At 42.6% G+C, this 24,807-nt stretch overlaps 1 long non-coding RNA gene across 1 annotated transcript; it reads right to left on the minus strand.

Annotated features, from left to right (window-relative positions):
- Positions 1 to 1,457: 1,457 nt before the first annotated feature.
- Positions 1,458 to 21,383, minus strand: LOC311083073. The gene is made up of 4 exons (XR_014606197.1): positions 21,155 to 21,383; positions 18,178 to 18,250; positions 6,469 to 6,600; positions 1,458 to 6,378 (listed from the first exon to the last, which is right to left on the minus strand). It is a non-coding gene; the product is annotated as an uncharacterized lncRNA (long non-coding RNA).
- Positions 21,384 to 24,807: the final 3,424 nt, after the last annotated feature.

Below are 24,807 nucleotides of genomic sequence, written 5' to 3' on the forward strand. Positions count from 1 at the left end.
AAGTCATTACTGCTGTGCTGTTTGGTAACGTGTTGAAGCTTTATTTTTCGTTAATTTAGCCACTGTTTCGAATAAATACCTAGGGTTGTGTTTGTTTTCTTCTAAAAGTGTTGAAAAATAAGCAGATCTAGCAGTTTTTAAGGCCTTTCTGTACACAATCATGCTCTCTCTCCACGAAATTACCACGCTGTTGGACTATTTCCTTTAATCTTTAAGCGCAATGGAGCAACTGTGTCTAAAGTGCTGGAAAAGAGAGAGTCAATCATTTCTGTTGCAACATCGAGTTCTTCTAAGCTATCTGGGATGCTTTACAGGGCTGATGAGGCTGGCACTTCAGGGATGCATCATGGATGAGTCCAGGCGCAGGTCCACCATCTGATCTGGATACGGCCAGATCCAGCTGACTTCAATAAACCTTGGAATAAACAGAAAGACTTACATTAGAGTAGATGCCATTCTTCTTATGATGTAACGAGTACATCAGGTGTTATACTTTAATCTTTAAGCGCAATGGAGCAACTGTGTCTAAAGTGCTGGAAAAGAGAGAGTCAATCATTTCTGTTGCAACATCGAGTTCTTCTAAGCTATCTGGGATGCTGACGAGATGAAACTGATCAGGAAGATTATTTATAAAGCAATCTTTAGTGGCAGAAGTGATAGTTCAACCATATTTATAACACAGAGTCGGCTTTGCAACCTTGGCTAAATTAAGTATACATGAGATTAAATAATGATCTGAGATGTCATTGCTCTGCTGCAGAATTTCAACGGTATCAACATTGATTCCATGTGAAAATATTAGATCTAAAGTATGATTAAGACAATGAGTAGGTCCTGACACGTGTTGTCTAACTCCAATAGAGTTTAGAATGTCTGTAAATGCTAATCCCAATGCGTCTTTTTCATTATCTACATGGATATTAAAATCACCAACAATTAGGACTTTATCTGCAGCCAGTACTAACTCTGATAGAAAACTTGCAAATTCTTTGATAAAATCTGTATGGTGCCCTGGTGGCCTGTATACAGTAGCCAGCACAAATGTTAAACAGGATTTATCACTTACACTATAGATAACGTTACAGAAAGCACCATCACTTCAAAATAATTATATTTGAAACTAGACTTCTGAGTAATACTGAAGATATTGCTACAAATTACAGCAATACCTCCCCCTTTTCCTTTTAAATGAGCCTCGTGTTTATAGCACTAATCTTGCGGTGTGGACTCATTTAAAGTAATGTAATTGTCTGGTGTTACCCAAGTTTCTGTCAAACGCAGCACATCTAGGTTATGGTCTGTGATCATATCATTAACAATAAGTGCTTTTGAAGAAAGGGATTGAATATTCAGCAACCTGAGCTTTATCATTTGTTCATCTGCATTATATTTGTTTTTTATTTGTTGAAAATCAATCAAATTTTTACCCTTAAATAGGTTTGGTATTTTTTGTATTTCCTAGTTCGGGGAACAGACACAGTCTCTATGTGATGATATCTAGGTGAAAGAGTCTCTATGTGATGTGATTTATCTGACCTCAGTGACGTGAGACAGCTAGCAGACGGTCGGTTTAGCCAGTCTGTCTGCTTCCTGACCTGAGGCCCAGATTGTCATGTTTGAGCTCTAAGACTATGTGCCATATTACTAGAGAGAAGAGCAGCACCATCCCAGGAGGGATGAGTACCATCTCTTTTCAACAGATCAGGTCTGCCCCAAAAACTTTTCCATTTGAACCCTATATTATTTTGCAGACGCCACTTAGACAGCCAGCCATTGAGTGAGGACAGTCTACTAAGTATCTCATCACTCCTTCGAACAGGAAGGGGGCCAGAGCAAATTACAGTGCCTGACATCGTACTTGCAAGTTCACACACATCTTTAATGTTAATTTTAGTGATCTCCGACTGGCGAACAGTGGACAGTGCCGACCTGAATAATAATCTTAGAGAATTTATGATTAACATTAGCCAGCACTTTTAAATTGGCTTTGATGTCAGGTGCTTTGATGTCAGGGTTAAGCCTTGTTTATACTTTCGCCTGGCTCCGCAGCGCGAGTCTCCGCAGACTGCGTGCACACCTCCCCAAACGGACGAGGCGTTTATACTCGACGCGCTTGCCGTTGTACTATTCTTTGAAATGATTGAGGGCGACTCGAGTAATTGTCCTCTAAACCATCAGGAATCAGCGGTGAGAAGAAGAAAGCTATACACACGTGACAATGTTTATTTTAGTACACCACCACCAATACCACACTACAAAAAGAATCGTGTAAAACTCAGTAAACCCTGAGATTATTACTCGTGACAATAAAACAAAATATATGGATATGAGAATGTGTATACAATATAACTAAATTAACAATCTCTTACATATTTTCTAATTTCACTAAACATTTAATTAAGTTTCGTGAACTTTGTTTTTAAACATGGACCTTTATGTTCATTAAAAATACATGTTATGCTATTGTATGCTCATTTTTTAAATGTAAGCAACTAATTTAGACGTGCAAACTGGGTGCCGGTGTGGTGAGAAGTTCGAGCTCGGCCACATTCGGCTCGAAGTTGTTAATCTTCGGATGCGGAGCCGCACGCACTGTTACAAAAAAAGCTGCGCACACCACCGAGCGAAATGGGGTCTTGCGCACCCAACGCGCACGACCGCCCACACCGCAATGACGTCATTTTTGCCGCGCGCACCTTCGCGCTCGTGCGGACGCGTCGAGTATAAACCTAGCTTTAGGGGGGATTGGGGGGATGTAAAAAAATTATTGCATCACAATAAGTGTATTGTGATTGTGCCATTACAAATTTAGGAACAGCACCACCTACAGGTCATGGGATCTGGAAAATGCCTATATTGGCCAATAACTTTTGAACAGTTTGTCAGAAAATCACAGTGAGGTTGCAGCGGAACATTGAACAGAAGACGCTGCGAACACGGCACGAAGAGCACAGCGCACACACACAGCGGAACATGCTGCGAACACGGAGAGGAGATCACAGCGCACACACACAGTGGAACACGCTTCAAATTTGTGCATCTTCGGAAGTGGAGCGGCTCACAAAGTCACAAAACATGCTGAGCCAGAGTCAATCCTGATCGCTGAACGGGGCGGGGCGGGGAGGGGAGGTCCGGGGAGAGTTGCTGCTGCTTCAGGGCTTGGCCCCTGTATCGATGCTTGCAGCTATATTGTTTTTATTAGTTTTGATTTATACTATTCCAAATTATAAGTCACAATTAAACTCTCATTTGGAGCTATTTTTTGTTTACAGAGAACAAAAAGATAAAGTAACTGGCAAGATTGTGCTTAGTAAGTTACTTTATATTAACTTCTTGTTAATTTAAAAGTTGTATAATATCACACTTGCAGTCGTGCTGTTGGTCTGAATATCAGCACAGTTGTGATTAACTGGTGCTGGTGTCTTTTGGTACCATTTTATAAAAGCAATCTCAGGTTTGCACTGCAGTAATGTTACTGTTCTGGGTTTCAGGGTTTTTTACTAACAATAACCTCTCATGACTTGCTTTTATTTTATCTATTGCTTTATTTAACACTAATTTCTATTTTGGAGTAAATAGCACCCTGATGGACAACCCAGTATCACAAACTGACAGGTTTACTGAGCAAACTGCCAAATAGACTGATTACAGCACATTGAACAGTCATTAAGATGTTAGTATCAAAAGCGTGATGCAGTTTCACAACACAATGAGCTGAAATTAATACTCTTATCTCTAAAGAGGATCACGACGACCGTTCATCATGTCTCGAACGAATGAGGAAAAGATCCAGCAGATTGCACTTAGTTTGTTCTACAAAAAAATATGCAGTACCCTTTCATTCTTCTGTGTGCCACAAGCTTTCCATACAATTATTGTGAGTGGGTTAATGAAAGAAAACAAATTGCCATCCAGCTCATATTCTTCAAGGCAGCCACTCAACATTTTCATTCCATGTCCTACACAGACATTTAAGATCTGATTCCAGGCCAGAGTCAGTTAATAAGCAGGTTATACGTCTACATTAATCTGGATACATTTGAAGATGCACCTTTTTCTCTATGTTATGTTTTGGCCCTCTATCCATACTGAGACAGTGTTTTTGTCCAGTGAAAACAGAGTTTTTTGAAGACGCTCTCCCAAATGTATGAATTTGTTTTCGTGTTGTAGTTTTGGAATTCAATAACGATGATGCATGTTATTCATGTGAAAGTGAGAGGTGAAGGCCAAGAATGCTAACCCACACTCAGGATTTGTTCTCTGCATTTAACCCATCCAAGTTAGTGCACACACATTAGGAGTAGTGAGTAGTGAACAATACACACACACACACACACACACACACACACACACACACTGCAAACCGTGGACACACACACCCGGAACAGTGGGCAGACATTTTTGCTGTGCTCCTTGCTCAAGGGCACCTCAGTCATTTCCTGTCAGCATTGAGAATCGAACCTGCAACCTGGGTTACCAGTCTGACTCTAACCATTATGCCACAACAGCATGTGATGCATTAATATGCATACATAGCACTGTATAAATACAACTTGAGGTAACCAAAGTGCTTTTACAAAGTATACAAAAAAGATAATACATCAGCATAGTAATAATAAAATTTAAAGCAAGTTGTACAATCATAAGACATAAACCATTTTTAAAATGCCAAAGTGAATAGATAAGTTATGGGGCCCTATTTTAATGATCTAAGCGCATGGTCTAAGCATAGGCTATGGCGCAAGCACACTTAGGGCTTGTCCGAATCCACTTTTGCTAGTTTAATGGCGGGAAAATGGTCAGCGTGCCCGACGCATGGTCTAAAAGGGTTGTCCCTATTCTCTTAATGAGTAATGGGTGTGTTTTGGGCGTAACGTGCAATAAACCAATCAGAGTCTCTTCTCCCATTCCCTTTAAAAGCCCGTTGCGCTTGTGCCATGGTGGATTCGCTATTTACATGGCGGAATTTGCAAGTGGAAAGATTGAACGCTTCTCCAGAAAGGAAACAGATCTGCTCGTGAGCGAGGTTAAAGCACGCAAGCAGACCATCTACGGGACAAGCCGAATTCCACTATATCTTTATGTACACTATAATAATCTTTTACATTGTAATACTTTTATTTTTAATATTTGGCATGTTTGTGTGCTGCTGCGCATCCCTGTGTGTGTAATAAGCAGAGTTTACGTGAATTGTGGGCCCGCCTATAGGCTCATATTAATAATGCACCCTTTAAATAACAAAAAAATACTGCACCATTGACTTTAGACCAGGTTTCAGTTGGTCAATGGCGGAGTCTATTTCAGTTGCCTCAAAATAGCAATGCGCCAACAATGCGCCTGAACACACCTCGTTTTCAGACCAGCACGCCAATGGGTGCACAAGTGGGTGCAAATACATTTGCTATTTAAACAATGTGGCGCAGGACGTGACAATGATAACTGCGTCGGGCTGAAACTAGCAAAAAACACTTGTGTCGCGCCTGGTGCTGCATTGCGCCTGGTGTGTGATAGGGCCTTTTGACTTAGACTTAAAAAAGGCAAAAGTCAGCGGCATTCTTATAGCTTGTGTCATATTATTCCACAGATTGGGACCGGCCACCGCAAACTCACGATAACCCTTGTGTTTAGATCTAGTTCTGGGCACTAACACGTTCAGTAAGATGATTTCAGCGTTTTTTCAGATGTGTCTGTGTGGATGAGCAACTTTTAGAAAACACTAGTGTACACAGAGAGCATTTTGAAACAAAATCTGGATCTGGATTGATGTAGACCTACCCATAATAAAATTAATTTGAATTAACTTTGATTAACTTTGAATAGACAGCAAGTACTGTGTCCCATTGCTAAATGTGTCTCAGACTTGAAGCATGTGACAGCCTCACTGATGGAACACAGTGGAAACATTGAGCTTCACTGAATATAGATAGTGAAATAGTCCATCCAAAACACTTAGATAATGTGCCGTGAAGAATGGGTGGCTAATGGATTCTGGCCAATAAGCCTTTAGATTGCAGCAACAGCCAAATATCCTTGGAGCTCATACCTGTGTCCTGGTGAATTGTCTTGGAAAATACTTGGTCTGTACCTTGTGCTCGAAACAGCATGAATGAAATCTTAAGTGGCTCCAATCTGGATCCACTGTCATCCTCACAATAGGACATCTGCCTGCTTTGCTTCATGCAGTTACAAACGCCCCTTATCTTGGAAACTCGGAAAGAACTACTTTTCAATACTGAAGTTAAGAAGAACTTCTAGTGGCTCATTCATTCCAGCTGAAATGTGGTCTTGACCTTTCTCACAGTCCTTTTCTGGTTGCTTCATCAACATGGGAGAGAGATAGAGGCAAGTTCTCTCTCACTGCGTCTGCAGATAGTGCTTCTGTTGAGAGATGGCAAATCAACAGTGGACAGTTGGGTTGGGCTTGTGTTTTCAAGCAAACAACTCTGTCCCCCCCCCACCCCACCCTACCTTTTCCATCCGCTACGAGAGCAAACAGGGTTAGAGTGGGACACGGTGCTGACACGCTTCAATCCTGCAATCTTAAGCACTCCTCGGGGCCTGTTTTGGTTTCTCATGCTCCGACAAGATTCATTTTTCCCCCTGCAAGTTCCATTTGGAAAGGGGAAAATAGTATTAATAAAATATTAAGTCATTAATCAAACATGTTGGCTTCTTCGCCAGTCCTGCGTGGTTATTGGGGAGAATTTAACGCTGTGGCGGGTAGTAGCGACTTCCCTTCGAATGAATGAGCTTTCAAAATTTAAACCGAGTAATTGACTTATGCTCCCCAGACGGAGCACTATAGTAATGGATGACTTAAACACTCTCTATGTATCCAGAAAATACATTGCTTTGCGATGCAAAGTAGCATTTCCACACTTTGCGAGCGTGATTTATGCGTGCGTGTAAGCTATAATGGCTGGAGTATTTTGAAAAGGTGGCAGATCAAATCAAATCAGGACTGCGGAGATGGAACTCCAGGCCCTCGTTTCTTATCACGCACCTTAGACTCTAAAAGCGCTGTTCGGGATTTGAGTGGTTCATTAACAACTTGAGGGTGAGAAACGAGTTCCACAAGAGTTTTGCTCATTCGGTGGTTAGGAGCTTATTGATTTCAGAAGCTCTTTGCTCTATTCCGCCGTATGCATTGCCTTGAATCAGCATGAGCAATGAAGGCCTCTAATTCATCATTACAAATCAAATTCTCACTCACATTTGCATACACTGTGCTTATACTTACCAGCACATGCTCTCATTTGTCTCTGGAAATCTCCATGGAGACTGAGGGGGGATAATGTAGATATTTAAAATTGCGGACTCATTGGTCTTGTGAGAATTATTTACTCTCTGGTAGTTATCGATAACTAGATATAACTAGAGTAGAGCTGAATTCAAACTGTAGAATTGGTGCGTTTTTATATGGTCTTCAGAGGTCATTATTTGTGATTGCATTAAAGAGCTGTAAGCCTGCTAATAAATTTCACTCTATCTTGCAAACACTAGTTTGAGAATAATATCAAAACTGAGAACCAATTCTTGTATTAACGTCTCAGTATAATGAAGTTGAGCCACCAAATTTATAGCGGATCTCTGAAGATTGTCTCATCATAAACTAATAATGAAACTCCCGCCCTGGGGTATTACTGCAGATAGGCTATAAAGCTTTCCTGTGCTAAACGCATTGATGAAATGGTGAAAATTTATTTCACGCATTTACATCTAGCAGTTTACATCCAGCTGAGCCATTTTCTAGATCTCATTAGTGTAATAAGATGTTCCAGTTGACATAACTGAGTGAAACTTCAACCCTTTTTTGTCCAGAGACAATCTCCTATAGTGCAATAACATTGTGTACCCTTAAGTACTGCATTTACATTACATTCATTGACAGACATTTTTATCCAATGCGAATTGATATGCATTTTGCCAGTCTGTGTTCTCTGGCCATCAAACCCTTGACCTTGACACTATTAGTGCCATGAAGCAGATAAGTATTTATCCATTTATCCTCACTACATACTGCAAAGTAATGCATAGTACACACATAAACATTGCATACTAACATGCATATTAAAGTAGAGTTGTAAGTTTAATACAAGTTAAGCTATCGACAGGATTTGTGGCATATGTTGATTATCCCAGGAAATAATCTTGACTCATTCCTTGTGTTTTTAATTTTTAAAGCAAAAAAAAAATCAGCACTTCATTACAGTAACAGTAAATGGTAAAGTAATACAGACAAGATTTAAAAAGAGTTTTATTTAACCTGTATTTTAATGCAGATTAATTATTTAGTGAAAATATGTATTATCATAAAGTTGTACAAGTTGTTATTTTTATGGTGGAACTGCTGCTTTATGTGGATAAACTTCTAGTTATGTCACTGATATAATGCGTTAGATTTTTTGTTGTTGTGTAAAAAGGGCTGTTGTATTGTGCAGAAATTACTGGATTAATTGGCTTCACGAGTTCACATGTTAATGAAATCTGATGTAATATTATAATGCGTATTTGGCTTGCTGTCCGGGGGGAGGGCTCCGAGCTCGGAATTCAGCCCGACCCCAGAGTACTCCCCCCTATAAATGTATAGATCATAGGTATCTATGAGCAGACCCAGCCGAATGTGAGGTGATGGGGTGGTGGCGGGATGCTGAGAAATTAGTCATGAGACAGGAGGTAAGGGAAGGCTTTATTTATACTGGCTTCTTCTTGTGCTGATTGGATGATTACCTGAACATGCTCCTCCCGAACTTTGTTACATAAAACTTCATTTAATATGGCCATGAACGGAAGAAATATATATATATTTTTTTACATCAGGATTAGTAAGTGTTTTGTAATTATACACATATAATACTACAGTCATGTGGCTATACTTTTGAAACGATGTGTATCGCAATATTGTGTAGTGTTGTCACGATACTGGAATTTCCAACTTCAATACGATACCTTGAAAAATATCAATATTATATACCATTTTAGATACCATGGGGAAAACTGCCATATATACCACCATACAGATAATTTATACTTATAATTTCTTGGGTAATTGTTTTGTAGTAGCTTACACACAGCACATGGATTTATTTAAACTGTTGAACTAGATTTACAGAAAAAGACAAGTAAACAGTCAGTGATAAAATAAGAACAAATAAACAAATTGCAAATGATAGCACAAATAAATACAACAGAATAAAGAAACAAATGAAATAAACATGGCTTTAAGTTTTTCAGGTGGGTCTAATAGTAATATTTAGTGTAAATACAGATTAATGCTTACAATTAAAGTTACAAAAGTTATACAGTCAAGAGCAGCAAGTGATTTACTTTTGTATTTTGCTCTTTGATTAACATGACAGACAGCAGCAGGTTTATAAAGCTGTCACTTTAAGAGTTTATGCATGGAGCCAATATACTGTTACATAACATGCGTTTTCTCTAAACTATTTACATTCCAAAACTGACTGAATTTATCAGAATACTTGGCAAGACGGACATTTTGACATAATTTTTTATGTATTTGACCGTTTAAGTGCGACAATCCACGAATAAGAATTTGGTACTCGCAAGCTGTTTGAGAGGCGTTTTTATGAGAGCGCCACTTATATAGATCAGCAGTGCCCACGCTTTGGGTGTGAGCGCAAAACCTGCGATAATAAATGAAATTTTTAATAACTGTTATACTGTAGAAAAGGAGCAAGTAAGTTAGGGTGTATTCACACCTCTCTTGTTTGTTTGGTTGATTGAATCGAACTCAAGTTCGTTTCCCCCCTTGGTGCGGATCTTTTGGGCAGGTGTGAATACAGCAATCGCACTCGGGTGCGGACCAAACAACCGTACCGAGACCCAGCTGAAGAGGTGGTCTCGGTCTGGTTCCAAACGAACTCTGGTACGGTTTGTTTAAGGTGTGAACATGACCCGACCCAATTGTAGAAAGCACTGCGCCTTTTTTGACAGGGTCAGATTTTTACTATGTAATTTGGGGTGATGAATTGCCTATACATTAGGAGTGCAATGATCGCAGTTGATCCGTGATCCGTACGGACCAGCCCCCATGGTTCGGCAAGCATGTGAATCGTGGATTAACTGAGAGAGAGAGGCGTGTTTCAGATAGCGCTCAAACACCGAATTGATTCCTCTTTTACGTTTCCTTGCCCTTGAATGGACACATGCACACAAAATTATGTTAAAAAACTCGTCTAAATACCCGTTTTGGCAAGTATTCTCTCGGTTATGTCATAAGTGGACATTCGAGAAAGAAACCAGATGTTTGTCAGTTTTTTCGGTCCGTGCATTTGTTCTTAAAGTGACAGCAGACACCTACTATTTCTACTGTGACATTCATGTCAATGTAGCAACGTTAGATGTTATGGGAAGAAAGAGTCGAGAACCAGCGAACAATCAACAGATTTAAATAAAAAAACGAAAATAAAGGCAGCAGTCCCTCACGGACGACTGCACAACCCTCGGCCTCGCCCTGCTCGCCACAGTCAATAACACAACAAAATACAGCTTTAAAGGTGCTCTAAGCGATGTCACACGTTTTTAGGCCGAAACAGCAAACATCTCCTTACTATCTGCTAACTGCCTGTCCCCTGAACACACTATAAAGAAACGCGGTCTCTGTAGACAACCCAGGCTCCACAAATGGCAACAAAAACAAACTGGCCCAACCTGGACCACGAAACACCAAACAGTGTTCCAGCCAATAACCGAAAAGAATGATTTGGGGGTGGGGGTTGGGGGGTTAGTGCACGTGCACATGAAGGGGGGTGTGGGGATAGGAGGAGGATTCCACAGAAACCATAGTTCCCTTTCGTGGTCACTCCGAGTTACGTCGGATGACGACGAATGGGGTTTCGCTTAGAAAGCCTGTCATCTTCGAGTATATAAAACGAGCCAATGGCAATGAAATGCCATGGGTCTGCGGAATTTGCATAGCGTATCTCCGCCCCACGCCGGGGGTATATAAGGAAGTACGCTGGCAACATGCAGATATGTTTTCGCTTCGGAGCCAAGAGTTTTCTTCACTCCTACAAGCCATTCTGTATCATCTTCACTCTACGAGACGAGCGGCTCTTCAGTGTGTTTGTGTGACGGCGTGTTCCAGCGAGATCGCATTGCCTGCTGCTGATCTGTGCAGTGATCTGCCGACAGTGAGTGTGTTTCTCCCTGGGTGCTTCAGCACACTGCTGAGCTTTTCCTCTCTCTAAAAGAGCTGCACGCGGCACGTCTTTTTCAAGACGGTTCGCCCGTGTATTACTGGATGTGGGCGCGTGACTCATCTGTTTAACGGTCGCGAGCGCTGTTTTGCGTGTTGGGCTTAATCACGCTCGGCAGCGCTCGTGGATGAGTCATGTTTTCATTGCGGGAACATGACCATCGCGATGTTTATAGATCGAGACTCAATGATCTCTGTGTGAGAGTCCCCTCTGCCACACCCCAATCTATCTCTTCCTAAAAAGAAAAACGAGAGGGATACTTTGGCTGGTGGCCAGGGTGATCTGAGGGTTATGGTGTGGAATAATTCCGACGAGCTTTCCTCGGGCCACGCCCCCCTCCACATCGCAAACCGTGGGGCTTCCGTGTGTGACTGGTTCCTCTCGGGGACCCAGTGTTTTCATTCGAGACTCCAGCAGATGGTGTCATGTCACTCACAGCATCATAAGGCGGGCTTGATTCCTCTGGAAATGAGGATTCGACTGCGTTGCCTCCCTCGGGAGTGTCAGCGTTAGTCGAGTCAGATCCAGAGCTGATGGCCATGCTTTCCCGGGCAGCTGAAAGCATCGGTTGGAGTGGCGTCCTCCCCCCGAGCGCTGTAGGCTTCCCGGATGTGCATCAGGACGCTTCCGGGCCGCGGGAGTCCACGTGACTTTCGCGGCCCGCGGGCGTCCTCCGCCTTCGCTGCCCTTGATCGTGAGGCGATCTTGGTCTGTATGTTCTCTGTCACTATTGTGACACAGGCATGCAGTCCTGTGTGTCGCCTTCGCCTTCGAGGCAGTGCTGACTCTGGAGTTCTGTCAGAACCGGCCGCAGTGGAACGCTGGTCCTTCCCTGGCCAACACTGACAGAATGCGGAAACTCGACCACGCCCCCTTGCTGGGACGCTATGCCTCCCATGCCCGGCCTGGTCGTTCCGCCGCGCACACTACTGATCTCGCTCTCGGGCGACATCGGTACCTGCGTGATCCTGGGTCAGGTGGTGTCCACTAGAGTGGTCCAGACATGGGCTTAGCCAGGTTGATGTGAGGGGGTCTGGGAATTCATTTTCTCAGCTCCCCCATGTCCCAGGCTGGGCTCTCCGGCGGGGTGGCTTCGGCCACCAGAAGCAGACTCAGGTCCGTCTGCACTGATGGTCATCCATCCGTGTGGTCTCCTTAGTTTGCTTCCCGCCAAGGCCACCTCCATGCGGCTCCTCCCCTCAGGCCTTCACCGGCCCTGAGCAGGAGGAGGTCACAGGAGGGCGGCGCTGCCAGTCTCCGCCCCTTAGACTGCAACGCCAGTCTAAGCAGCACTCTTGAGATGGGCAGCTTGGTCGGCGGGGTGGTTGAGGACTGCGCCCAACAGTCTTCGATCTCTCCAGAAGCGGACTGAGTCTTCTGCACTGACGGTCATCCGTCCGTGTGGCCTCCTCCCCTCGAGCCTTCACCGGCCCGAGCATGAGGAGGTCGCTGGAGGCTGGCACCGCCTGTCTCTGCCCCTTAGCCGACTAACACCTGGTTAAGCAGCACTCCTGAGATGGGCGGCTTAGAGTTAGGGCTCAGTTCTCTCAGGAGCTGGTAGCAAGACCACTCCTTCCCCCGGTGGAGGGCTGGGGGAGAATCTCATTCAAAAAGAACTGATGCTCTTTCTCTGAGCCCCAAGAGGCTGTGGATGACAGCACGCGCCACCCACGGGCCACGCTCCTCGCATCCCCCTCTGTCGCCAGACCCCTGCCAGAGCACGCCCCTGTGGGACGCTGGTCCTCCCCTGGCCTCCTCTGGCAGGACGCGGCTAATGACCGTGCCCCCGCACAGGGCCGCTATGCCACCCTCGCCTGGGCCGGTCATTCCGCCTCGCTGCCCCACCGACGGTACGTCTGTGGTTCCTATGACCCCGCTGGCGCAGTTTCTGGAGGCCTGGCTAGAGCTTCCCAGACTGTCCCGCTGGGTCGCGAGAACCATCAGGCTCGGCTATGCGATTCAGTTCGCGCGGTCTCCTCCCCGCTTCAGGGGAGTCCGCTTCACTATGGTCGGTGGCAATGCCCCTGTCAGGAGAGCGGAGGTCGACACCCTACTGGCGAAGGGTGCGATCGAGATTGTCCCTCCAGCCGAAATGAAGTCCGGCTTCTACAGCCCTTACTTCATTGTACCAAAGAAATCCAGTGGGTTACAGCCAATCCTCGACCTGCGCGTCTTGAACCGCTCCCTTCACAGGCTGCCGTTCAAGATGCTTACGGCCAAACGCATCCTCCAGTGCGTGCGGCCGCAGGATTGGTTTGCAGCGATCGACCTGAAGGACGCCTACTTCCATGTCTCCATTTTACCTCGACACAGACCGTTTCTCGGTTTGCTTTCGAGGGGCGGGCATACCAGTACGCGGTTCTCCCATTCGGGCTAGCCCTGTCTCCTCGCGTCTTCACGAAGGTCGTCGAGGCAGCCCTTGTTCCTCTCCGGGAACACGAGGTTCGCATCCTGAACAATCTCGATGACTGGCTGATTCTAGCTCACTCTCGAGACCAGGTTTGCGAACACAGGGACCTTGTGCTCCGGCACCTAGCTCGTCTGGGCCTTCGGGTCAACTGGGAGAAGAGCAAACTCGGCCCCGTGCAGAGGATCTCTTTTCTCGGTATGGAGATCGACTCGGTCGCCAAGTGCGCGCAGCTTACGAGCGAGCACGCGCAGTCACTGCTGACTTGTCTTCACCAATTCGAGGACAAGAGTGCGGTTCCACTGAAACTATTTCAGAGGCTCCTGGGGCATATGGCATCCATAGCCGCAGTAATGCCGCTCGGATTGCTTCATATGAGACCGCTTCAGCTTTGGCTTCGCGATCGAGTCCTGAGGTGGACATGGCAACACGGCACGCTCCAAGTCCCAGTGACTCCAGCCTGCCGTCAGACCTTCACCCCGTGGACGAACCTCAGTTTTCTACGGGCCGGAGTGCCCTTAGAACGAGTTTTCCGGCATGTTGTTGTATCAACGGATGCCTCCACCATGGGCTGGGGCGCCATGTGCAATGGACATGCTGCCGCGGGCTCCTGGACAGGACCCCAGCGCCTTTGGCATGTCAATTGCCTCGAGTTGCTGGCTGTACTGCACCGCTTCCGTGCGCTGCTCAAGGGTCAGCACCTACTAGTCCGATCAGACAATACCGCGACAGTAGCGTACATCAACCATCAAGGTGGTCTACGATCCCGCCGTATGTCGCAACTCGCTCGCCACCTCCTCATATGGAGTCCGAAGCATCTGAGGTCGCTTCGAGCCATTTATATCCCGGGAGACCTGAACCAGGCAGCCGATGAGCTGTCTCGGCTTCAGCCTCTCTCTGGAGAATGGAGACTCCATCCCCAGTCGGTCCAGCTGATTTGGGATCAGTTCGGCGATGCACAGGTAGACCTGTTTGCCTCCCACGACTCGTCCCACTGCGACCTGTATTATTCCCTGACCGATGGCACGCTCGGCATGGATGCACTGGCGCACAGCTGGCCGCGGGGCCTACGCAAGTATGCGTTTCCCCCAGTGAGCCTCCTTGCGCAGACTTTGCGCAAGATCAGGGAGGACGAGGAGCAGGTCATTTTAGTTGCCCCGTATTGGCACAACCGGACCTGGTTCTCAGAACTGGTACTCCTCGCGACAGCACCTCCCTGGCCAATTCCTCTGAGGAAGGACCTCCTTTCTCAGGGACGGGGCACCCCTTGGCACCCTTGTCCCGATCTTTGGAACCTCCACGTGTGGCTCCTGGACGGGACAGGTTTGAGTACCCTACCACCAGCTGTGGTGGCTACCATCACTTCCGCTAGAGCATCGTCCACGAGACATGCCTATGCGTTGAAGTGGAACCTCTTCGTCAACTGGTGTTCTTCTAAACATCAAGAACCCACGAAATGCCCAATCAGTGTCGTGCTTTCCTTCCTGCAAGAAGGGTTGGAGCGAAGGCTGTCTCCCTCCACCCTGAAAGTGTATGTTGCCGCCATCGCCACACATCACGACGCAGTCGATGGTAAGTCTCTGGGAAAGCACGACCTGATCATCAGGTTCCTGAGGGGAGCGAGGAGACTGAATCTTCCTCGTCCTCCCCTCGTACCCTCTTGGGACCTCTCAGTGGTTCTAACTGCCCTGCAGAGTGCTCCCTTTGAGCCTCTGCAATCAGTGGAGCTTAAGTTTCTGTCAATTAAGACAGCGCTCCTGGTTGCATTGGCCTCCATCAAGAGGGTAGGGGACCTGCAGGCATTTCCGGTTGACGAAGCGTGCCTGGAATTCGGGCCGGCTAACTCTCACGTGATCCTGAGACCCCGGCATGGATATGTGCCCAAGGTTCCTACTACCCCCTTTTGAGATCCGGTAGTGAACCTGCAAGCGCTGCCCCTGGAGGAGGCAGACCCAGCCTTGGCACTGCTCTGTCCAGTATGCACCCTCCGTGCTTACGTAGACAGAACGCGGTGTTTCAGGACCTCAGACCAGCTCTTTGTCTGTTATGGTGGGAAGCTGAAGGGAAAGGCTCTCTCCAAGCAAAGGTTGTCCCACTGGATAGTGGACGCCATTGCTTTGGCATACCAGCAGCAAGGTCGACCATGCCCCCTTGGTGTGACGGCCCACTCCACTCGGAGTGTGGCATCCTCTTGGGCTTTAGCGCATGGCGCCTCGCTAACAGACATTTGTAGAGCTGCAGGCTGGGCGACACCCAACACATTTGCGAGATTCTATAATCTCCGAGTGGAGCCAGTTTCTTCTCATGTACTCGCTTCAACTAGCCGGTACTAGATTCTGCTCAGGTGTCTTCGCTTGCTCGCCATTCCTCTCCACGGACGGGATACGTGCGATATTTTCCTCAGGTGAGCCTAATAAGCCCTGAGTCTCCTCCAGCACTGTCAACGTCAACGCCAGAGTTATGCCACCAGGCAGCTTTCGCGCTTGACTAGGTGCCTCCATGTGCATGGTTCCCCCTCTGGGCGACCCCCACATGTGTATTCCACTGTAAGCCTCTCTGAGCATGTGTCTTTCCCTCGGCAAGCCACCTTGCCACCCCTGGGGTTGAAATAGTCCACCTGCGGTTGGACACCCCAGTGATACTCCATATGCAGCCCCTCTGGGTCATATGTGTATTCCAAGTCCCCCCCTTAGGGCTGGGCATAATTGCATATTTCCTCTGAGATATGCTTCCCAGTGTACCTTGGTATTCCTGTGTTAAGTAGGACTCCTTCATCCGTGCTAGTCTCACGACAGGGAGCTCAGACTTACACAGGGCACTGGAAGACAGCCGAGGTGGCGTGATTAGACTGGGGACCCCATTCGTCGTCATCCGACGTAACGTCTCCGTTCCCTACTCAGGGAACGAGGGTTACATACGTAACCGAGACGTTCTCAATGCTAAAGGGAGAGAGTTCCAGAGCCTTGGAGCCACGACACAGAAAGCACGGTCACCTCTTGTCTCAAGACGTGTTCTGGGAATATTTAAAAGGTCTTGATCTGAAAACCTCAGAGACCGACCAGGGGTGTGTGCATGTAATAGATGTAAGAGGGTGCTTGATCATGCAAGGCTCTGTAAATAATGACTATAATTTTAAAATAAAAACCAGTAGGAAGCCAATGAAGGGCCTTAAGCACAGGAGTAATGTGCAACCTCCTGCTGGTCCTAGTCAAAAGCCTAGCAGCTGCATTCTGGACAACTTGCAGTCAATCCATAGAAAATTTGTTCAAACAATTGTTTTGACAACACTAGTATATACTGTTCAGAAGTTTTGGGTCTGTAAGTTTTTTTAGTAGTAGTCAAAAATGTAAAAACGGTAATATTGTAAAATAATATTACAATTTAAAATAACTGTTTTCTGTTTTAATATATTTAAAAAAAAAAGTAAATTATTCCTGTGATGGCAAAGCTGAATTTTCAGCCTCATTACTCTAGTGTTGCGTGGAACACGATCCTTCAGAAATCATTCTAATATGCCCAATAAACATTTTATTATTATGATTATTATTATTGTAATTTTTTTTCAAGATTCTTCAAAGGATAGATAGTTCAAAAGAACAGCATTTATCTGAAATGGAAATTATTTATGAACTTGTGACATTACTTTCACTTTTGATCAAATGAATGTGTCCTTTTAAGGAAATAAATGTTAATCAGTTCCATTATTCTAGTTTTGATCCAGTATGTTTGTTCAATATCCTTTTTGAAGATTCACATTTGTATTTTTCCCTGCTAAAAGACCAGCTAAAATCAGCCTGAATTTCCATCCTTTTGTAGTTTATACTGTTTAGTGTTGGTTTGGTGGAGAACCACTCTTCTTTTCAGTGACGTCTTGCTGTCTGTGTCCATTTTCCTTTCTTTAATATGACTCTAAAGCAAAATACTGCCTTTGTATAGCCCATGAATCATCAGCTTGACTCCTGCACGATAAAGCCACGTGTGTCCCACTGCTGATAAGCTGAAATATGTGAAGTGTGCAGAAGCACTAGTGCCTGTCACACACTGACTACTCCAGCATGCAGGCCGGATCAAATACTTATCTGTACACTTCCTTGAGCCAGATGTGCCCCCCCCCCCACCCCCCGAGTGCATGATCCGACTGAGCATGTGTAACAAATTCTTAAAAGCTTGTTGAACAGGTAAAGAGTGTGTCCAAGTCTATTAGCTTCCATGTGTAGTGGAAGTCTAAAAGTTGGCAAAAAATACTTTTAGTAGATATTCGCCTTTAAATTTACTTTCTCATCCAAGAAAATTGGACCGGAAATACAGATTTCCGTCCAATAAAATACTCTCTAGAATAATGTGTTCCCTTCTCCTTGTCACGGTCTCCAGTCACCCCAGCACTACATCTCCCAGCATCCTCCCTGGCTCCAACCTGCACTCTATGCCATTACCCACACCTGCCACCAATCACCTTCATCAGTCAGCAACACACATGAGCCTGCGAGTTACACACTCCTCTGTCTGCTCTTGACTAGGACAAACTGAAGTATCGGATGATCTATTTACCTGAGTTACCCACCGCTGTGTTATTCTCTTTGTCACCACTCCTGTTGGATTCCTGTGTGTTCCCATAAGAAACCTGTAAGATTAAGAGTTTTCCTTACTTCAAGTATTTAGCAACGTACTGGTGTTTGTGTGGTTGTTGTGGTACAATGTACAAGCATTGGACTGATCCTTTCCCATCTTTTCTTTTGTTGTTGATTTACAAATACTCACCTATTGATAAATCCTTCTTACAATAAACTGTTGTTGTTACTTACAATCTCTGCGAGTCTGTGTTCCGTAACACCCCTAAATATTAATAAAATTAATTAAAGGTAATACTTTATAAGTACTGTAATAAAGTACTTACAAATTATTTGCAAACTATTTGTTTTGTTAATTCATAGTTAATATATTGTAGTCTCTACATTGTTAAAGGTAGGGTAGGTAGGATTTTTATAAAAAACTTTTTTTCAAATTTGTTTAAACTGTCTTTATATACCAATACATAATTAAAATGTAAGTGCTCTGAAAAAGAGAGTATAAAAATCGAGTGACTGTAGACCTTTTAATCTGCAATAAACACAGCTCATTATTTCCATTCGGGACGAAACAATTGATTGGTTTGGGCGACTGTCACTCACTCTCGCAACCATGGCTACCACCACTGTTGCTACAAGATCTGCCCATATGCGCGCGCACCTGTTTGATTCGAGGAGTGCAAGAGAGGTGCGGAACCTACGAAGAGTAAAATTATGGCAGAGAAAGAGCATTCAAAATTCAAAGCACCTGCATGCAGTCGCTCGATGGTGTTTTAAGCCCCCAATGGCTCCTTAGAGGCAGCTAACCCTACCCTCAACCTTAAACCTACCCATCCCCTCGCTGCCTGGAAGGCGCCGTTGGGGGCATAAAACACCAAACACCGCATGGCGTCAGCGAAGGCAAACAAGGCAAAAACTACTTCCTCGGACCCTGGTTGCCCGCACTCTTGAACGACCTCCTCTGCTTCGCCCTCGACCCCGGACCTGTCCTCGAACCGACGATGCGGTACTTGTCACCGGAGTGTAACGTTAGTCCTCATCAGAGTCAACAATGTTTTCATCATGTAAACTCTTACATGCAAAACACCGTATATGTTATGAATCTTACACGAAATTCACCTTCATCACAGTTAAACTGATGGTAATGGAAAAACGTGTATCAATGCAACCTGTTTTTAGCTTTGCCTTATAAATATAGCTCGTTACCTATAGCCTAAATATAGCTTGTTACCGAATCAAACTAAATATATTTTAAACTTTACCAGTATCGATATGCTAGCTTGATAGTGAGTACTAAAAGCCATCTTATTTGTTTATATTTATAGTGATAAAGTTAGGTATTTTATTACATGTGATTCTGACATGATGTCACTGCATGCACTGCGCTCCTTCCTCTGCACTCGTCTCGCGCGTTCATGTGTTTTGGGGGCGTGGCTTTGGAAGGAGCTCAGAAGGGAGGGGGTGGAGTGAATGGGAATAATTAGCTGTGTTTATTGCAGATTAAAAGGTCTACAGACACTCGATTTTTATACTCTCTTTTTCAGAGTACTTACATTTTAATTATGTATTGGTATATAAAGACAGTTTAAACAAATTTGGAATGTTTTTTTTTGTTGAAAAATCCTACCTACCCTGCCTTTAATATATTAATAGGCTATACAAATAGTGAGTTCTTCATTCATTGTCACTGTAATTAAACAAATTATTATTGTTTAATTAGCTCATATGTAAAGAGTTAGATAATGTTTTTTTATGCTTTAACAAATTATTAACTAAAAAGTTCACACACTTTAGATTAGGTCACGGAAAATATTAAGTGGTTTAAACCAACCTTTATTAGACACTAACTGCATTAATGTTAAGTGTTACTTTAATAAATAGATGTAACAATATTTATATATATATATATAGTTGTAGAATATACAAAATACATCTTTACACAGAAGTTTATTGGAGTATATTTTACAAGAAAATATGATTTCAGTTTTTCAACTTTAAAATTTCACGTTTAATTCAATGTGCTATACTAAACTGTTAATAATTGTGAAAATTTATTCTATTTTTTTTTTTTTTTAATGTTGGAAATCATGTCTCATACTTTTTTAAAAATAATTTTGTATCTATTTAAATGCATGAATTAATTAGATGATGGCTGATTAATCTAATCACAAATTTACTGAAAAATGCTAATTAAATAATTTAAAACATTAGCCTGTACAACATTTTTGTTGTATCATTTCATGGTGTTTGAGACAGGTGAATAACCTTACTTTCTTAATATACAAATATTTTTAGTAACACTTTACTTAAGACTTTTATGTATAATGCATTATAAAAAGTATTTTTAATGCAGTAATTATGCCTTTTAATACACCTTATAATGTGTTGTATAACCACAGTTATAATGCATTATAATACTACTTATCCATTCATTCAAAACACACCTTTAGAAAGTATAATTAAAACACAAAAAACAACCAATTTCAGAATATATAAATATTATAATGCATTTTAACTTTGGTTACAATTATTAATGAAAAAATATAATGCCTTATAACGTACATTGTGAATACCTATAATAATGCTTTACATAATTTGCTTTGCCTGAGCCTACCTTTTTATTCTAAGGGAACGTGTCTGTTTTTATTCCTGTAGGTTTTAATCATCAGAATAACTCGTAAACATCTCTAAAAATGAACACAGGAGAGCGTGCTGTCTTCAGATGAGCCGCTGCGAATCTTGGGTGCATGCTTAAAGAGTTATGACAGGTAGGAACCATTGACTGTTGTGTTTGCTTTATAACACCCCAGAAAGTGGCAGTAGAGTGAACGAAAGGCCATATTTCATCTGAAAAACCTATCAAATACTTTTAAAAGAGTTTTTTTGGACTGTTTATGGTTCCCTTTGCAGTTTTGCATAGTACAGATCGGCCTATTCTTTATTGTAGCTCTCACACTTACCTCTCTCTCCCACGCAAACATCATTCGGCTATGTCTAACTACGCTTGATCCATGTGGTCTCAGCTCTCCAAATGTGCTGTCCTTTGCCCTGCTTTTCTGGTCTTGTCTAGTTGTTTGTTGCGTTGCACACCATCTTGTAGATTTAGATGATGCCGCTCTGCCCGACAGCAGAGAGGAGCTTGAGGACACACTTTCCATTATCAGTCATTGTAACACCTGCAGTTCATCTGCAGGGAACTATTTACAGGAGCTTTAGAACAAACAGCCTGAGATTTATCACTCTATTGTGTATGTAGTCTGGGACATTTCTTGTTTATTGTTTCTTTGTTGTTCGTAGCATCTCTTTTGTCCTTGAAAACTCATTTTGTTATTAATGTCTAAAAACGATGCCCAATCATTCTTTCATAGAATAGAATAGAAGTTTAGATGGAACATATTAATAGCTCTCTTTTGAGCAGTGGATATTTTTTGGTGGGGAAATTGGGTTCTTTTCACAGGCAAGATTATAATTTGATTGGTCATTGTAATTTTTTGTTCATTATGATAAGCTTGCAAAAGCTAAAAGAATTAGACTGCAAAACAACTTGCATGTCGCGATGAAGTAATTTTCTCTTTTGTGTCGCATATGCGTGATGTTAAATACATTGGACTACACAAATGACTAATTTATGGGCAGATCTCACTTGAAACATAAGGAAATTGTGTTATAGAATGACTCGCTATTTCTTTAGTTCATTCAAAGCTTGTTACTTTGGCTTCTTTTGGGGCTTTTTTTTTTTGGTGGAGAAAAAAAAATACACTTCCGTCCAATCTTTAGGGTCAGTAATATATATATTACTATTAATAATATTATTATAATATAATTATATATAATATTATTATAATTATATTACTATTAATAATATAATTATATTACTATTAATACTATATATATATATATATATATATATAACTGCAACTTTAGTTAGTGTGTAATGTTGCTGTTTGAGCATAAACAACATATGCAAAGTTACAATTCTCAAAGTTCAAAGCAAAGGGAGATATTTGCTTTTAAAGAAATTGCTTTTTAAGGACTACAACAAACGGTTGGTAGAGACTACACGACATTCCTCCCGGGTCAGTGACATCACTAACCCTAAAATTTACATAAATCCCGCCCACGGAACATGATTTATAGATTATCAAGACAGAATATGCTAATCTATGACTAGAAGATAACTACACATAAGCTACATAAATTCATCAACTAACCATTCAGAAATGTTGTCTACATGTTTTCACTTCTTCTTTCACATCTTTCTGACTTCGGTTTGAACATAAAAGGATAAAGGTTTTTGAAATTTCCAGTGCATGTTTGTGTGAGGTAAAAGGACACAAGCTGTTGAAGCTCCGCCCCCTGTGCTGGGAGCAGCAGCTCATTTGCATTTAAAGGGACAGACACAAAAACGGTGCATTTTTGCTCACCCTCAAAAAGTGACAACTTTAACATATAAAAATATCTGTGGGGTATTTTGAGCTAAAACTTCACACACACACTCTGGGGACATCAGAGACTTATTTAACATCTTGTGAAAAGGGCATTATACCAGCCCTTTAAGAAATGAAAAGTTACACACTCCATCAATTACGGTTAAAAGTACTGTTACCAAATATATAAAACATAATAATTTTATCCAGTCCATTCATTATATATAATATTTCATTCCAGTCCATTCATATCCATAATAATAATGATCCAGTCAAGTATTTGCCTATTTATATCCAAACAGCGACTTTTTTGGGGGGCCAGGCAGTGTACGTTTCTTGTGTACCAAATCAGGATATCAGAAGAATTTCTGAAGCACCATGTTATGGCAGACGGCATCAGAAACATTGCCCTTGTTTGAGAGCTCAGGGTATTTGGAAGATTACACACATTTCTCTTAGTTGTAATTAAATCAGGTCCTTTTTTTTTCCATCGATGCTTTTTGGAAGAGGCAGATAATTTTCACCTGACTGACTGACTGATATCATTAGACATAATTAACTGAACAGCCTACAGTTAGAAACAAGCAAGCTATCTCACCTCGCTATAATGAATAAAATATTAGTTTGAATATATTTCAAACTGATGTTATGAGATAAAAAATATTCTGAAACAAGAATATTTTAATTTATTTTGTTTAGGCCACGGCCCCCTGCAATACCTCTGTGGATCACAATTTAGAAAACACTGGTTTTGGAAGCAAAATGTGTGAAGCATGAAAACTGCTAAACGCAGTCAATGTGTGAAGAAGGAATAATGACTTGTTTATATGCCACTGAGATTTAAATGACAAGAACTGTCTGTTTGATAAAACCTAAATTCTCTAAACTCAGCAGTGAGAACTGTTTGAGAGGCTGAAATAGTCACGGCTTGGCCATATGGTACATCAGTTTGTCCTTGTAAATCAGACAGACATCTCTGTAAAAAAAGATTGAATTATTCTAATGAATGAGTCCAGTCAAAATTGTCGAGAACTATCAGAATTGATCACAAATCAATTTATAGTTCATAATATTTTGTCAATTAATTAACTGTCAGCTGTCACTTTTTGTTACTGTAGGTGTAAAAATGTCAGTCATAAAATTCACTGAGAAATGATCGTAATAATGTTGCTCCATTTTGCGCAGGATTTAAGGAAAAGTTTTAAAACAACTTTAAAGGCAAAGTGTTATAACAGGTTCTGAGTTTAATGTCCATAAAATACTTTTAAACGTTCCAGCTGGTCACAGATAGCTTTTCTGAAATTAGACATTTTTCACAGCATGAGTCCCGTGATGTGTTCTTAACACCTTGGAGGAAGCTCTTAAACAAAATGCAATCATTTCAAGAAATATTACAACCCAACTGATACATGAGAAGACCTTCACGATCCCCAAAGTAAAAGTGTTTACCAGCACTGGATGAATCACTCTGCACTTTCCTTCGACAAATTTAATTTCCATGCCAGGTTTCCTTCTGTACTCCCAGAGGAACGTTTCATTGCTCAGAGGTTGCTCTTTCATGAAGTTCTCAGATTTTTTAAAAATTTTTTATACTATCAACTTTGTCTCGGATGTTTCTCCTAAAATTCCATAGGAAAAAAAAATGAAAAGACAAATTAGGTGTAAAATCGGTTGGTTCTGATGTTCGCCCCCAGATTATCTGGTAATGTGAGGCGTTTACAGATCAAATCTTAAACCTCCAGATCTGCCTGAGGACACATTGGGGCCGCCCTGACAATATCAAATATGTTTTTTATTTAGGATTTTAATTCGGGATGATTATGACAGGTGCCACTGCAAGCACCACTCACATTTTCTTCAGGAAATGTACATTCTAGTTTACTCTATAATCCTTATTTTGCAATTTGATGCACAAGTTGAGATATTGTAAAGTACCCAGCTTCTTCTGTGGAGAAAATGCAATATTAATGTCAAAATATGTTGCCGTGTTTTACAGTTCAAAAGCACTTAAGCTGTACCAGAAAGTGCACACAGAATAAAACAATGATGAATTTATGAGAGGAGCAAACCGAGACCTTCTGACATCAATAAATTGGCCCTGCGTGAAGATCTCCCGATGGTATAAAGAACATAGGCCACTTTTTCATGTCGAGAAGGCGAAATACACAAAAGCACAGAGAGCATAT

This window comes from Abramis brama (genome assembly GCF_963993115.1).
Source record: "Abramis brama genome assembly, chromosome: 5".
In the NCBI taxonomy this organism is placed as follows: domain Eukaryota; kingdom Metazoa; phylum Chordata; class Actinopteri; order Cypriniformes; family Leuciscidae; genus Abramis; species Abramis brama.